This window comes from Lagenorhynchus albirostris, chromosome 11 (genome assembly GCF_949774975.1).
Source record: "Lagenorhynchus albirostris chromosome 11, mLagAlb1.1, whole genome shotgun sequence".
NCBI classification, from domain to species: Eukaryota; Metazoa; Chordata; class Mammalia; order Artiodactyla; family Delphinidae; genus Lagenorhynchus; species Lagenorhynchus albirostris.
The window spans coordinates 69,261,461-69,279,675 of NC_083105.1; positions in this window are offsets into that span (position 1 = coordinate 69,261,461).

Genomic DNA, 18,215 nt, shown 5'->3' on the forward strand with positions numbered 1-18,215 from the left:
AGTAAAGATGATCCAAAATCTTGGAAATAGAATGGAGAATATACAAGAAATATTTAACAAGGACCTAGAAGAACTAAAGAGGAAACAAGCAACAATGAACAACAAAATAAATGAAATTAAAAATACTCTAGAAGGGATCAATAGCAGAATAACTGAGGCAGAAGAACAGATAAGTAACCTTGAAGATAAAATAGTGGAAATGACTACTGCAGGGCAGAATAAAGAAAAAAGAATGAAAAGAATTGAGGACAGTGCCAGAGAGCTCTGGGACGACATTAAATGCACCAACATTCGAATTATAGGGGTACCAGAAAAAGAAGAGAAAAAGGAGGGACTGAGAAAATATTTGAATAGATTATATTTGAAAATTCCCTAATATGGGAAAGGAAAGAGTTAATCAAGTCCATGAAGTGCAGAGAGTCCTATACAGGATAAATCCAAGGAGAAACACGCCAAGACACATATTAACCAAGCTATTAAAAATTAAATACAAAGAAAACATATGAAAAGCATCAAGGGAAAAACAACAAATAACACACAAGGGAATCCTCATAAGGTTAAGAGCTGATCTTCCAGCAGAAACTATGTAAGCCAGGAGGAAGTGGCAGGACATATTTAAAGTGATGAGGGAGAAAAACCTACACCCAAGATTACTCTACCCAGCAAGGAACTTATAAAGATTTGATGGAGAAATAAATACTTTACAGACAAGCAAGAGCTGAGAGTTCAGCACCACGAAACAAGCTTTACAACAAATGCTAAAGGAATTTCTCTAGGCAAGAAACACAAGAGAAGGAAAAGACCTACAATAACAAACCCAAAACAATTAAGAAAATGGAAATAGGAACATACATATCAATAATTATCTTAAATGTAAATGGATTAAATGCTCTCACCAAAAGACAAAGACTGGATGAATGGGCACAAAAACAAGACCTGTATATGTGCTGTGTACAAGAGACCCACTTCAGACCTAGGGACACATACAGAGTGAAAGTGAGGGGATGTAAAAAGATATTCCATGCAAATGGAAATCAAAACAAAGCTGGAGTAGCAATTCTCATCTCAGACAAAATACATTTTAAAATAAAAACTATTACAACAGACAAAGAAGGACACTACATAATGATCAAGGGATCGATCCAAGAAGAAGAATAACAATTGTAAATATCTATGCACCCAACATAGGAGCACCTCAATACATAAGGCAAATACTAACAGCCATAAAAGGGGAAATCAACAGTAACATAATCATAGAAGGGGACTTTAACACCCCACTTTCACCAACTGAAAATCCAAAATGAAAATAAAAAAGGAAACACAAGCTTTAAATGATACATTAAACAAGATGGACTTAATTGATATTTATAGAACATTCCATCCAAAAACAAAAGAATACATATTTTTCTCAAGTGCTAATGGAACATTCTCCAGGATAGATCATATCTTTGGACACATATCAAGCCTTGGTAAATTTAAGAAAGTTGAAATCGTATCAACTGTCTTTTCTGACAACAATGCTATGAGACAAGATATCAATTACAGGAAAAGATCTGTAAAAAATACAAACACATGGAGGCTAAACAATACACTACTTAATAACCAAGGGGTCACTGAAGAAATCAAAGAGGAAATCAAAAAATACCTAGAAACAAATGACAATGGAGACACGACGACCCAAAACCTATGGGATGCAGCAAAAGCAGTGCTAAGAGGGAAGTTTATAGCAATACAATCCTACCTTAAGAAACAGGAAACATCTCAAATAAGCAACCTATTCTTGCACCTAAAGCAATTAGAGAAAGAAGGACAAAAAAAAACCCAAAGTTAACAGAAGGAAAGAAATTATAAAGATCAGATTAGAAATAAATGAAAAAGAAATGAAGGAAATGATAGCAAAGATCAATAAAACTTAAAGCTGGTCCTTTGAGAAGGTAAACAAAATTAATAAACCATGAGCCAGCCTCATCAAGAAGAAAAGGGAGAAGACTCAAATCAATAGAATTAGAAACAAAAAGAAGTAACAACTGACACTACAGAAATACAAAAGATCATGAGAGATTACTACAAGCAACTCTATGCCAATAAAATGGACAGCCTGGAAGAAATGGACAAATTCTTAGAAATGTACAATCTGCCAAGACTGAATCAGGAACAAATAGAAAATATGAACAGACCAATCACAAGCACTGAAATTGAAACTGTGATTAAAAATATTCCAACAAACAGAAGTCCAGGACCAGATTGCTTCACAGGCAGATTCTATCAAACATTTAGAGAAGAGCTAACACCTATCCTTCTCAAATTCTTCCAAAATATAGCAGAAGGAGGAACACTCCCAAACTCATTCTACGAGGCCACCATTACCCTGATACCAAAACCAGACAAAGATGTCACAAAGAAAGAAAACTACAGGCCAATATCACTGATGAACATAGGTGCAAAAATCCTCAACAAAATACTAGCAAACAGAATCCAACAGCACATTAAAAGGATCATACACCATAATCAAGTGGGGTTTATTCCAGGAATGCAAGGATTCTTCAATATACACAAATCATTCAACCTGCTACACCATATTAGCAAATTGAAGGAGAAAAACTATATGATCAACTCAATAGATGCAGAGAAAGCTTTCGACAAAATTCAACACCCATTTATGATAAAAACCCTGCAGAAAGTAGGCATAGAGGGAACTTTCCTCAACATGATAAAGGTCATATATGACAAACCCACAGCCAACATCATCCTCAATGGTGAAAAACTGAAATCATTTCCACTAAGATCAGGAACAAGACAAGGTCTCCCACTCTCACCACTATTATTCAACATAATTTTGGAAGTTTTAGCCACAGCAATCAAAGAAGAAAAAGCAATAAAAGGAATCAAAATTGGAAAAGAAGGAGTAAAGTTGTCACTGTTTGCAGATGAAATGATACTATACATAGGGAATCCTCAAGATGCTACCAGACAATTAATAGAGCTAATCAATGAATTTGGTAAAGTAGCAGGATACAAAATTAATGCACAGAAATCTCTTGCATTCCTATACATTAATGATGAAAAATCTGAAAGTGAAATTAAGAAAACACTCCCATATACCATTACAACAACAAAAAATAAAATACCTAGGAATAAACCTACCTGAGGAGACAAAAGACCTGTATGCAGAAAATTACAAGATGATGATGAAAGAAATTAAAGATGACACAAATAGATGGAGAGACATACCATGTTCTTGGATTCGAAGAATCAACACTATGAAAATGACTCTACCTCCCAAAGCAATCTACAGACTCAATGCAATCCCTATCAAACTACCAATGGCATTTTCACAGAACTAGAATAAAAAATTTCACAATTTGTATGGAAACACAAAAGACCCTGAATACTCAAAGCAATATTGAGAACGAAAAATGGAGCTTGAGGAATCAGGCTCCCTGACTTCAGACTATACTACAAAGCTACAGTAATCAAGAGAGTATGGTACTGGCACAAAAACAGAAATATAGATCAATGGAACAGGATAGAAAGCCCAGAGATAAACCCACACACATATGGTCACCTTATCTTTGATAAACGAGGCAAAAATATACATTGGGGAAAAGACAGCCTCTTCAATAAGTGGTGCTGGGAAAACTGGGCAGCCATATGTAAAAGTATGAAATTAGAACACTCCTTAACACCATACACAAGAATAAACTCAAAATGGATTAAAGACCTAAATGTAAGGCCTGACACTATCAAACTCTTAGAGGAAAACATAGGCAGAACCCTCTATGACATAAATCACAGCAAGATCCTTTTTGACCCACCTCCTAGAGAAATGGAAATAAAAACAAAAAGAAACAAATGGGACCTCTTCAAACTTTAAAGCTTTTGCACAGCAAAGGAAACCCTAAAGACGAAAAGACAACTCTCAGAATGGTAGAAAATATTTGCAAATGAAGCAACTGACAAAGGATTAACCTCCAAGATTTACAAGCAGCTCATGCAGCTTAATAACAAAAAAACAAACAACCCAATCCAAAAATGGGCAGTAGACCTAAATAGACATTTCTCCAAAGAAGATATACAGATTGCCAACAAACACATGAAAGGAAGCTCAACATCATTAATCATTAGAGAAATGCAAATCAAAACTACAATGAGATATCATCTCACACTGGTCAAAATGGCCATCATCAAAAAATCTAGAAATAATAAATGCTGGAGAGGGTGTGGAGAAAAGGGAACACTCTTGCAATGTTGGTGGGAATGTAAATTGATACAGCCACTACAGAGAACACTGTGGAGGTTCCTTAAAAAACTAAAAATATAATTACCTTATGACCCAGCAAACCCACTACTGGGCATATACCCTGAGAAAACCATAATTCAAAAGGAGTCATGTACCAAAATGTGCATTGCAGCTCTATTTACAATAGCCAGGGCATGGAAGCAACCTAACTGTCCATCAATAGGTGAATGGATAAAGAAGATATGGCAAATATATACAATGGAATATTACTCAGCCATATAAAGAAACGAAATTGAGTTATTTGTAGTGAGGTGGATGGACCTAGAGTCTGTCATACAGAATGAAGTAAGTCAGAAAGAGAAAAAAAATTACCATATGCTAACACATAAATATGGAATCTAAAAAGAAAAAAAAGTCATTGAGAACCTAGGGGTAAGATGGGAATAAAGACACAGACCTACTAGAGAATGGACTTGAGGATATGGGGAGGGGGAAGTGTAAGCTGTGACAAAGTGAGAGAGTGGCATGGACATATATACACTACCAAACGTAAAATAGATAGCTAGTGGGAAGCAGCTGCATAGCACAGGGAAGTCAGCTCGGTGGTTTGTCACCACCTAGAGAAGTGGGATAGGGAGAGTGACAGGGAGAGAGATGCAAGAGGGAAGAGTTAGGGGAACATATGTATATGTATAACTGATTCACTTTGTTATAAAGCAGAAACTAACACACCATTGTAAAGCAATTATACTCCAATAAAGATGTTTAAAAAAATGAATAACTGAGGCAGAAGAATGGATAAGTAACCTGGAAGATAAAAGAGTGGAAATAACTACCACAGAGCAGAATAAGGAAAAAAGAATGAAGAGAATTGAGTACAGTCTCAGAGACCTCTGGGACAACATCAAACACACCAACATTCTAATTATAGGGGTCCCAGGAGAAGAAGAGAAAAATAAAGTGTCTGAGAAAATATTTGAAGAAATTATAGTTGAAAACTTCCCTAAATATGGGAAAGGAAATAGTCAATCAAGTCCAGGAAGCAAAAAGACTTCCACAGAGGATAAATCCAAGGAGAAACACGCCAAGACACATATTATTCAAACTATCAAAAATTAAATACAAAGAACAAATATTAAAAGCAGTAACAGAAAAGCAACATATAATATACAAGGGAATCCCCATAAGGTTAACAGCTGATCTTTCAGCAGAAACTCTGCAAGCCAGAAGGGAGTGGCAGAATATATTTAAAGTGATGAAAGGGAACAACCTACAACCAAGATGACTCTAACCAGCAAGGATCTCATTCAGATTCGACAGAGAAATTAAAACGATTACAGGCAAGCAAAAGGTAAGAGAATTCAGCACCACCCAACCACAAGAGAATGAAAAGACTTACAATAACAAACCCAAAACAATTAAGAATATGGTAATAGGAACATATATATCTATAACTACCTTAACTGTAAATGGATTAAATGCTCTAACCAAAAGACATAGACTGGCTGAATGGATGCAAAAACAAAACCTGTACATATGTTGTCTACAAGAGATACACATAAGACCTAGGAAAACATACAGACTGAAAGTGAAGGGATGGAAAAAGATATTCCATGCAAATGGAAATCAAAAGAATGCTGGAGTAGCAATACTCATGTCAGATAAAATAGACTTTAAACTAAAGACTATTGGGCTTCGCTGGTGGCGCAGTGATCGAGAGACTGCCTGCCAATGCAGGGGACACGGGGTCGTGCCCTGGTCCGGGAAGATCCCACATGCTGCGGAGAGGCTGGGCCCGTGAGCCATGGCCGCTGAGGCTGCATGTCCAGTGGCTGTGCTCCGGAACGGGAGAGGTCACAACAGTGAGAGGCCCACGAACCGCAAAAAAATAATAATAATTAAGACTATTACAGGAGACAAAGAAGGACACTACATGATGATCAAGGGATCAGTCCAAGAAGAAGACATAACAATTGTAAATATTTATACACCCAACATAGGAGCACCTCAATAAATAAGGCACATGCTAACAGCCATAAAAGGGGAAATCAACAGTAACACAATCATAGTAGAGGACTTTAGCTCCCCACTTTCACCAATGGACAATCAACCAAAATGATAATAAATAAGGAAACACAAGCTTTAAATGATACGTTAAACAAGATGGACTTAATTGATATTTATAGGACATTCCATCCAAAAACAGCAGATTACACTATATTCTCAAGGGCTCATGGAACATTCTCCATGACAGATCATACCTTGGGTCACAAATCAAGCCCTGGTAAATTTAAGATAATTGAAATCGTATCAAGTGTCTTTTCCGACTACAATGCTATGAGACTACATATTAATTATAGGAATAAAATATGTAAAAAAATAAAAACACCGGAAGGCTAAAGAATACACTACTAAATAACCAAGAGATCACTGAAGAAATCAAAGAGGAAATCAAAAAATACCTAGAAACAAATGTCAATGAAAACACAACAATGCAAAACCTATGGGATGCAGGAAAAGCAGTTCTAAGAGGGAAATTTGTAGCAATACAATCCTACCTCAAGAAACAAGAAACATCTCAAATAAGCAACCTACTCTTACTCCTAAAGCAATTAGTGAAAGAAGAACCAAAAACTCCAAAGTTAGCAGAAGGAAGGAAATCATAAAGATCAGATCAGAAATAAATGAAAAAAAATGAAGGAAACGATAACAGAGATCAATAACACTGAAAGCTGGCTCTTTGAGAAGATAAACAAAACTGATAAACCATTAGCCAGACTCATCAAGAAAAAAAAGGAGAAGACTCAAATCAATAGAATTAGAAATGAAAATGGAGAGTAACAACTGACACTGCAGAAATACAAATGATCATGAGAGATTACTACAAACAACTATATGCCAATAAAATGGACAACCTGGAAGAAATGGACAAATTCTTAGAAAAGCACAACCTTCCAATACAGAACCAGGAAGAAAGAGAAAACATAAACAGACCAATCACAGGCACTGAATTTGAAATTGTGTGTAAAAATCTTCCAACAAACAAAAGCCCGGGACCAGCTGGATTTAAAGGCAAACTATATCAAACATTTAGAGAAGAGCTAACACCTATACTGCTCAAACTCTTCCAAAATATACCAGAGGGAGGAACACTCTCAAACTCATTCTACGAGGCCACCATCACCTTGATACCAAAACCAGACAAGAATGTCACAAGGAAAGAAAACTACAGGCCAATATCATTGATGAATATAGATGCAAAAATCCTCAACAAAATACTAGCAAACAGAATCCAACAGCACATTAAAAGGATCATACACCATGATCAAGTGGGGTTTATTCCAGGAATGCAAGGATTCTTCAATATACACAAATCAATCACTGTGATACACCATATTAAGCAATTGAAGGAGAAAAACCATATGATCATCTCAATAGATGCAGAAAAAGCTTTTGACAAAATTCAACACCCATTTATGATAAAAACCCTCCAGAAAGTAGGCATAGAGGGAACGTTCCTCAACATAAGAAAGACTATATATGACAAACCCACAACCATAGCAATCAGAGAAGAAAAAGAAATAAAAGGAATCCAAACTGGAAAAGAAGAAGTAAAGCTGTCACTCTTTGCTTATGACATGATACTATACATAGAGAATCTTAAGATACTACCAGAAAACTACTAGAGCTAATCAATGAATTTGGTAAAGTAGCAAGATACAAAATTTATGCACAGAAATCTCTTGCAGTCCTATACACTAATGATGAAAAATCTGAAAGAGAAATTAAGGAAACACTCCCATTTACCAGTGCAACAAAAAGAATAATATACCTAGGAATAAACCTACCTAAGGAGAAAAAAGACCTGTATGCAGAAAATTATAAGATACTGATGAAAGAAATTAAAGATGATACAAACAGATGGAGAGATATACCATGCTCTTGGATTGGAAGAATCAACATTATGAAAATGACTACACTGCCCAAAGCAATCTACAGATTCAATGCAATCGCTATCAAACTACCAATGGCATTTTTCACAGAACTAGAATAATAAACTTCACAATTTGTATGGAAACACAAAAGACCCTGAATAGCCAAAGCAATCTTGAGAAAAAACAGAGCTGGAGGAATCAGGCTCCCTGACTTCAGACTATACTACAAAGCTACAGTAATCAAGACAGTATAGTACTGGCACAAAAACAGAAGTATAGATCAATGGAACAGGATAGAAAGCTCAGAGATAAACCCATGCACATATAGTCACCTTATCTTTGATAAAGGAGGCAAGAATATACAATGGAGAAAAGACAGCCTCATCAATAAGTGGTGCTGGGAAAACTGGACAGCTACATGTAAAAGAATGAATTTAGAACACTCCTGAACACCATACACAAGAATAAACTCAAAATGGATTAAAGGCCTAAATGTAAGATCAGATACTATAAAACTCTTAGAGGAAAACATAGGAAGAACACTCTTTGTCATAAATCACAACAAGATCCTTTTTGACCAACTTCCTAGAGAAATGGAAATAAAAACAAAAATAAATGAATGGGACCTCTTGAAACTTAAAAGCTTTTCCACAGCAAAGAAACCATAAACAAGATGAAAAGACAACTTTCAGAATGGGAGAAAATATTTGCAAACAAAGCAATCGACAAAAGATTACTCTCCAAAATATACAAGCAGCTCATGCAGCTCAATATCAATAAAACAAGAAACCCAATCCAAAAATGGGCAGAAGATCTAAATAGACTTTTCTCCAAAGAATATATACAGATTGCCAACAAACACATGAAAGGATGCTCAACATCACTAATCATTAGAGAAATGTAAATCAAAACTACAGGGAGGTATCCCCTCACACCGTTCAGAATGACCATCATCAAAAAATCTACAAACAATAAATGCTGGAGAGGGTGTGGAGAAAAGGGAACCCTCTTGCTCTGTTGGTGGGAATGTAAATTAATACAGCCACTATGGAGAACAGTATGGAGGTTCCTCAAAAAACTAAAAATAGAACTACTATATGACCCAGCAATCTCACTACTGGGCATATATCCTGAGAAAACCATAATTCAAAAAGAGTCATGTACCACAATGTTCTTTGCAGCACTATTTACAATAGCCAGAACATGGAAGCAACCTAAGTGTCCATCGACAGATGAATAAATAAAGAAGATGTGGCACTTTTATACAGTGGAATACTACTCAGCCATAAAAGGAAACGAAATTGAGTTAGTTGTATTGAGGTGGATGGACATAGAGTCTGTCATACAGAGTGAAGTATGTCAGAAAGAGAAAAACAAACACTGTATGCTAACACATATATATGGAATCTGAAAAAAAAAATGGTTCTGATGAACCTAGGGGCAGGACAGTAATAAAGATGCAGACATAGAGAATGGACTTGAGGACACGGGCACAGGGTACGGTAAGCTGGGGTGAAGTGAGAGAGTAACATTTACATATATACACTTCCAAATGTAAAATAGATAGCTAGTGGGAAGCAGCTGCATAGCACAGGGAGATCAGCTCAGGGCTTTGTGACCACCTAGAGGGGTGGGATAGGGAGGGTGGGAGGGAGATGTGTGATGGAGGGGATATGGGGATATATGTATACGTATAGCTGATTCACTTTGTTATACAGCAGAAACTAACACAACATTGTAATGCAATTATACTCCAATAAAGATGTTAAAAAGAAAAAGAAAAAATAAAGTGAATCCTGCATGCCAAGATTTGTGCTGAACTTAGTTTATGGTGATGAACCAAAAAGATATGACTCTTATCCTCCTGGGGTATGGTCTAGTGAAGAAGATACATATTATATAAATATAGCAGAATATAGAATTACAAATTATGACAAGTTCTATGTAGAAAACAGTAGGCAGCTAGGAAAGAAGACAGCAAAAGAGTGGAACTGATTTACACTTTGGGATCAGAAAAGGGACATTTGGGCTGAAATCTCAGAGATGAGTCATAATTAGCAGGGTGAATTGGGGTGTTAGACCATTTCAGACAAAAAAACCCAGCATGTGCTGAGGCCCTGAGACAGAGAAGGCTTGGTGCCCCCCAGCACCTGAAGGAAGTGTGGCTTGTGTAAAGGGCATGCGAGAGAGGGTGGGAAAGATAGCATTGGTGAGAGACCATGCTGGAACTTAGCCCGATGCTAAAGAGTTTTTATTTTATTCTAAGAGATTTCATCATAAACCCATCTCATCAAGTCTTCACAGCAGCTTTTGAGATGAATATTACTACCATCATCATTTTGAAGATGAGGAATTTGAGGCTTTGAGAGATAAAGTAATCACACAGCTAGTGAGGGGCATAAGCAGGTTAGAAAACTTAAATACAGATTTCAAAATCCAAGTTAAGCTGTTAAAATGACATGATTCTGCCTCCCTATATTGCCAAAAGACCCTGCACAAATCATCATTATTATAGCACTTACATCACTGTATGCCAGCACTTGCATCACCTAACAGCACTGTATTTTAACTGATGGTTTATGTAATTTTATTTTCTGGTAGACTAAAAGCTCCTTGAGGGCAGTAATCAGATCTTTTTTGACTCACTGCTTCAAACACAGTAGGGCCACATCGTTTTTGAATGAACGACCATTAACATCAGATATGCAAAGTCGGAAAGACTTTGAGCTCATCAGACCCATACCTCTAAGGCTTATACTAAAAAACAAAAACAAAACAAAAAAACAACAAAAAAACTATTTGTAGGAACAAAGAAGAAAGTCTCACTTAAAAAATATTTTCAGGGCTCCCCTGGTGGCGCAGTGGTTGAGAGTCCGCCTGCCGATGCAGGGGACACAGGTTCGTGCCCCAGTCTGGGCCTGTGCTCCGCAACGGGAGAGGCCCGCGTACCAAAAAGCAACAACAACAACAGCAAAAGATTTCCAGCCAATCGTTATGAATATTAATTTAATCTGGGAGGATTTTTTTTTTTTTGGTGGGGCAAGGAAAGATTTTCTCAAATTGCAGATTTGAGCAAAGTTATATGATTTCAAGCATTTTAACAGGAAATCAACATATTTTAAAGCAATTGTTGCTGTTATTCCTCCGAAGCACTCTTTCACTGCATGGTCCATTCATGACAGTTTCAACCAAATACTAGAAAATAAAAACTCAAATTGTACTTTTACAAGCTAGTTTTTGCAGCACTAACATAGTTGAATAAGTAAACATACTATAACTATATTGCCATTTACTGGAGCCACCTAAGAACTATCTAGATAGTTATTCATTCATTTAATTTAATTAATAAATTTAATTACATTTTAATAGAGTAACTCTTAGCCTCAAACACAGCTAATAAGGGGTTGATATACCCATGAGATGTCATGCTATCCTTTATTAAGCTGCAGGAACTAGTCCATATGTCATTCATTTATCGAGTCACAAAGGTCTACAATAAAATGGGCTCAGAGTATCTTAGAATGGAAAAGTTCCAGAAAGTTTGTGCCACAAGTAACTTTCTATGGTTCTCAACCAGTGTCTCAGGAGAGGCTATCTTAAGACTTCAGCCTTGGCTCTGTGTCCTTTTGCTGTTTGTTTTCCCCAGTGACCCGCTCAGTAAGGGTTGTGGAACAAAGCCCAAGCCCAGGGAGGCAGTGAGGGTGGAGAATTTATTTTATTATTATAAGTCATGAAATGTAAGTATAGAGATTCATTACTCAATTCAACTTGGAGCAACTTATTATAAGCTATTAAGTTCCTCTTCTAATCCTAATTTCCTTCCTGTCCCAAATATGAACTGGAGATCTCTCTCTCTCTCTCCCCTGTCCCATCAGTGAAGAAGCCAAGTCACTTCTTTGCAGTTCCCTCCATCTGTTGACCCCAAGGTTAGGTGACACTCCCTTCAGTCAGCTTCCTAACTTCTTGAGCAAAAGCACCCTCCAGATCTCCTACTTATAGATATTTGTAGATATGTTTCTTTCCTGGACAATGTTTCTCCACCTAGGTGAATTTCCTTCCATAGCTATCCCTTTGATCACATGTCTAGCTGATTTGCCTCTTCCCTGCTGTCATATTCCTTTCTGAATCCTGTTTCAGTTACTCCATCACGGAACAAATCATTTTATTTGTGTGATCATTTTTTTTTTCTTAATCCCACCCCCAAATCCCAGCCACCAATTCACTGGGATGACATAAAAATCATATTCACATTCCTGACCTTTACATATACTAAGACCCACTGCTACTTCTGATAAGTAGCCATGTTTTCTTTACAATAAAATGTATATTTGTGAATATACAGTGAGTGTGTATATTTACATATATATATATATATATATATATATCCCACTAAATTGGAGAGGGTTGTACAGTATCTTCACCTGACCTTAATATGTGGCAGAAATTGCCAATTACCTACACATTTCATACACTTGGGGATAGAATATGCCCAGATAAAAACTCTCTTTGGCATCCTTTCTTGTAGATAGAAGTGTTAACGATAAGTAAATAAGAGCACTTATGTATCATTGGGCAAAGTTTCCAGGAGCACATGCTTTGCCCTTCTGCTCCTTATTATATCCTTCCCACTATTTGACTGCCTGAAGCACACATGGTAGTATAACTAAGAAGCCATCCTGTGACCTTGAGCATGGAAGCCTGCTACCAAGGTTTTGGCAGGACAGAAAGAAAGAGTGTGAGCCATGGTACCTTCATGGGACAAACACAAGGGCCCTGGACTGCCTACCACAGGACACTGCTACTTATTTAACTGATATATGTATGTGCTCATACACACACACACACACACACACACACACACACACATTTACTTTAAATACATTATAAGTATTATATCAAAGAAACAATGTATAACATTTAACACAGAATATGACACAGAGCAAGCAAGCAGTCTATAAACATTAAGTATTATTTCCTTTAATCCTCTCAGCAACCACAGAAGGCATGAAGTATCATCCACTTTTAACAAATGAGGAGAATGGATCTTAAAGAGGGTAAGTAACAGACCTTGAATCACAGTTAGGAAGTGGTGGAGCTGAGATTTGGACCCAGGTCTATCTGATTCCAGAACTCAAAGTCTGGAAGGCAACGTACACTGCCTCATCCAGCATGGCATGGAATCCCATGCTTGGAGAGAAGGCAAGCAGTCCCTCTGGGTGCCATGAAGGAGACTACCGTCACATGGATTCAAAGGAGGGGATATAAGCTGAGCATGAAGATTTCCATGGCAAAGTCCCATATCTGCCACCTACTGGTGTTGTGACCAGTAGGTCACAAGTCAACCCTGCTCCCTAGGACACACTTCCTTCGTCTTTACAGTGAAGACTTTGACATGAGTACACCTATGGTTCTTTCTAGCTCTAAAATGCCATCAGTCAATGATTCTTTGTGTCCAGTTTATTGGAAGAGAACAGAAGAAACCAAACTTCACTATGAGGGTTGAATGATATATTTTGGTCTCTACACTCTTTTATTTAGCTATCTTTTGAGTTCCCTTTGTCTTGTGATATGTAGAGAGTTTTGTAGATCTTGATGAGCACTTAGAAAGAATTACCCATTTTAGTACATAGTAGGAATAAGCAGTACACAGAACAAAGGAAATAAGGGGTGTAGAGGTAAGAGGGAAAGACAGGGAAAAGGAGAAGGTAGAAAGGGCTTCACTTTCAGGGGATGGAGTTAAAAGAGAAAGCCAGCATATTACCACAGAACTGCCCAGTGTTTCTTTGTCTTTTGAGTTCCATCCCTACTGTTTTCTTTATGACTTTTGCACTCTACCAGGGCAGATACCTAAAAGTCGTCAGCTGCAGTAAGGCAGATGGGATTTTGAATTAGAAAGGCCTGTGTCTGTCCCAGCCTGGCCATTTTCTAGGTCAGTGACCTTAGACTTGGCACGTCTGTTTGGTACCTGACTTTAAATGAATTATTCAATTTTCATTCCTCCTTTTTCACATGAGGTTAGCAATAATCCTCATCTCTCAAGGCTGTTGTCTGGAGTGAGAGGTGGTATAGGTAGAAGCTTAGCCTAATAGACTCTGTACAAAGATTTACGTTATATGAGCATGTCTTATTGGGTTGTTGAGCAATTCCACATATTCAAGGTTTAAAGAATTTGCTGTTGTATTTTATGCATCCACAGGAGACTTTGCAAACATTTCATACGTGCTCCTTACTGAATCAGTTAAAACTTCTGACTTGGGTATCAAGAAGCCCAAAGATTTGTAGAGTCTAGTCTGGTAGCAGTTTTGTGGTTTTCTTTTTAATGGTTGTTTTAGTAGTAGCTTATTGTTTGTATAATTGTGAAGAGTAAGCTCCTCTCAAAGACTCGGATTGTTAGACCGTTCAAATTTATTTTAATGTGATTTGTAGGCAGACATGAGCTGGGAATTTGTCAAAGAAACTCGTAGAGTCTGGGCAGTGGCACTTCACTTGGAAAGCATTAGCCAAGCCTCAAGTTCAAATTGTAACTTTTTTTTTGCTGTTGTAGCCTTTAAATACCTAAATATTTGGACTAAATACATTAGGATTATCATAAACACAAAACACTGATCCATCACGCTAAACAGGGAGAATGGTTGTCATTCCCGTATCCCTCATATCACATAATTTAAATGTAATTAAAGTTAAATTTTTAGAAATAGCCCTTTCAGAAAGGAATCTGCAGGGCAATTTCACCTAGGCTGTTTCTCTTTACATACTACTGAGCTGCTGTTAGTTTCAAATAAACTCAACACTAGATTTGCAACAGATGTTCCTAAGACAGAACAAAGAAAAGAATTGCTGGATTCTTTGGAAAGAAAAATAAAACCTGATAAAATAATTAAGAACTAGCAGGGCAATCATCAACATGAGGAATGAAATTAAGCAAGTTACAAGAATAGTTCAAATGCGTCTCAGGTGAGGGGCAAGATGGCAGAGCTCTGTAGCCAATTTTTTTCTTCATTCATCCATTCAACAAATATATCTGAATTTCATTTAGTGCCATTCCAATTTGCTGCCATCTTCTTAAATTTTATACCTAGGGATGTCAGAATCACAGCTTTCCCCACATTAATGCTTTTTATTACATAAAATCTCACTATGCCAGAGAATCATCATTGTAAAATTTCATAGATCAACAGCCACAATTTCTTTACGTTTATCTTGTATCTGTATTAGTGTTTTTTTTAATTTAAAATTTTGACTTTAATAGCAAAATCTCAAGAAAACTAGGTGTCTGTGCATAGAAAAGGCTGAATATCTCTTCAATTTCATCCAAATGTATTTACATTTCTTATTTACTTGTCTATAACCTCCAGCAGATTTTAAAACCACATAGCCCTGTGACCTTGTTTGTCCTGTTCAACACTGTTATCCTGGATCCTAATATAACAACTGGCACATAAAGGACACTTAAAATAAAAAGAAACATTTGTTGAATGTTACAGCTGAACAAGAGTAGATATAAAAGCAAGGAAATAAACTCATTTTCTTCTTCACTCTTCTATCAAGTGATAGACACCTGATGGACACAAATGATGGGAAAGGATCTAAGGATTACAGTTTAATTGAATTTAGTTAAGTCCATAGCTGATATATTTCCCAATTTTTGGCTTAAACACAGAAAGGACATAACAATTGATCTTACCCTTACCACCTACCTCTAAAACAGAAAACTAAAACTACTAATTCACGATGTAAATGTACAAAAAGGCCTAGGTGTAACTAATCACCTATTGCTAATAAACACAAGACTGAAATGTATGTCCTTTCAAATATCCAAGTAGATGACCCTGTGGACTTAAGAATGCAGGCCACAAAGTTAGACATCTGGAGTGATTCATGAGATGCAGCAAGGAGATTTAGAACATGGACTCAAGGCCAGGTTCCTCTACTTTCTATCTGCATGACCTTAGGCAAAGTGTATGAACAATATAACATGGAGAAAATCATGCTACCTCCCTCTCAGAGTTGTGGTAAGCATTAAATGGTTTAAATATATAAAATGCTTAAAGTAATGCCTGATGGATCATAAACACTGATATAAGTATTTTTGTCATTACCAGCCTCATCATCATTATTTCTGTACCTTCACTGACCCCCTGGTTATTCTGATCATACCCCAATTCTATCCCTGGCCCTAGCAATGATATACCAACTTATGCCCCACCATGAAACTTTCTTCCAAGTTCTTGCACAAAGCCAAGCCATCCTATATGGCTGCCTAGAAAAATAGGCAGAAGAGGCCTGACTTACTGCTGCTCTTTCAGAGGAAGACCACGTCACATTTTCATGTTTTTTATCTCCACAACAATGACTCAGGTGTGGGGAGTAGGGGAGGGAGATGGAGTAGATGGTGCTGCAGAAAGTATAAAAGAGAACCTAGCAAAATTCTGTGTTCTAGTAATATCAATGAATAGACTGCAGTACCTCACTCATTCATTGCAAGAGAGTATTTTATGGGTAAAGCACGAGATAAACCTGAAAAGAATGAGATAAAATCACATGCATTTATTCCACTTCCTGTCTCTCCAGTTTCTAGAGAGAACTTCCACTTTGAAGAGTATGGTACACTAGATATTCTGTAAAGCTCTTCAACAATAAAAACCTAAATGCTAAATAAAATACAATTATTTTAAATGCATTGCTGAGAGTATATGAAAATAAGAAAAATTCCCCAGCCCTCACCCTCTCTCTCCCACCAAAAATAAAGGAAATAGCAAAGAAAAAAGTGTGGATACCCTGGGAAAAGTGTCATCCCTGAAAACCAGACACAGGGTCCTTATTCCTGGGTAATGCATTCCAAATTAGAACCTACTTAGAACCACAGATTAGGAAAGACGTATCATACTTAACAAATGACAAAATTCACTACAATGCTTTCACACGTTCTTTTCTCGGCAAGCCTCCCAATATTTATTGCATCATTTAATATTCTCAAAGTGAAGCATATGTGTTGAGTAGATTACTGGTTGGTACTCAGTTTAGTGGAATGCTTAAGGAATGAAGGGGGTGACTACAGGTGTGGTTGATGACAAGAAAACTTAGAGGTTAGGAACTCAGAATTCCTTGGGAGTCTTTTTCTGCCAAGGAATGTGGGTGCAGTACTGAGAACTGCCGAGTTATGCAACTGAATGGTCGAAGGTTGTCCTCTAGTTTGGTGAGACAATATCCCTACAACAAATCCCAAAGGCAAGTGTGAAGTCTTATCTATGAGATTTGGAAATGCTTATGGGTGGCCAAATACAAGGCACATCACCCAGGCACAACTTTACCTCTTAACAAAATGAAATGTCCACCCAGTTTACATAGCTCTCTACATTTTAACAAAATAAGCAGCTTCATAAAATCTATTGCTATATTTTCATTCTATTTTTATTTTGTTTAATATTCCAGATTTGATTATTGGTGAGTGCAGATTTGGTCTTTTTCTGACACTAAGGGAAGGCAGGGCCATTTCTTATTTCTCTTTCTACGCTTTTAGATCTAACATAATGATTTGCACATAAAAGACACTCAAAAAGAGTTATTGAACTAGAAAAAGGCACTTTTGAAATCATAGTTCAAGTCAACCTTTGTGGTCAAAATAACTTTAATCCAGAAATTTTCTTTACTACCTACCCGCACTTAACATGTCATTTTCTGAGTCACAGGCACTTCTTGAGTGCACTGTGACCATGGATGCATTAAATTATATCCCAAGACAGAAAGTAAATAATGAATAGCCAATAAAATTTCAAGAGTTTAGTGAGGCACAATGGTCCCAATTCAAGAATGAAGCTGGGCAACTTAAAGACCTTGCTGGGAGCAAAGTGTTCATTCATGTGCCAAACACTGGCCAAGGGAACAACCCATTCTGGACCAGCACTCTATTCCCCACAGGCTACTTTACTCACCCTAATTTGACTCAACTTTGGATAAGCTCCAATATCAATGTTCCCACAAAATATAAGGCTGAGTGATACATCTCAATCTTTTTAAAATGAAGTGGTCTGACTCGGTTT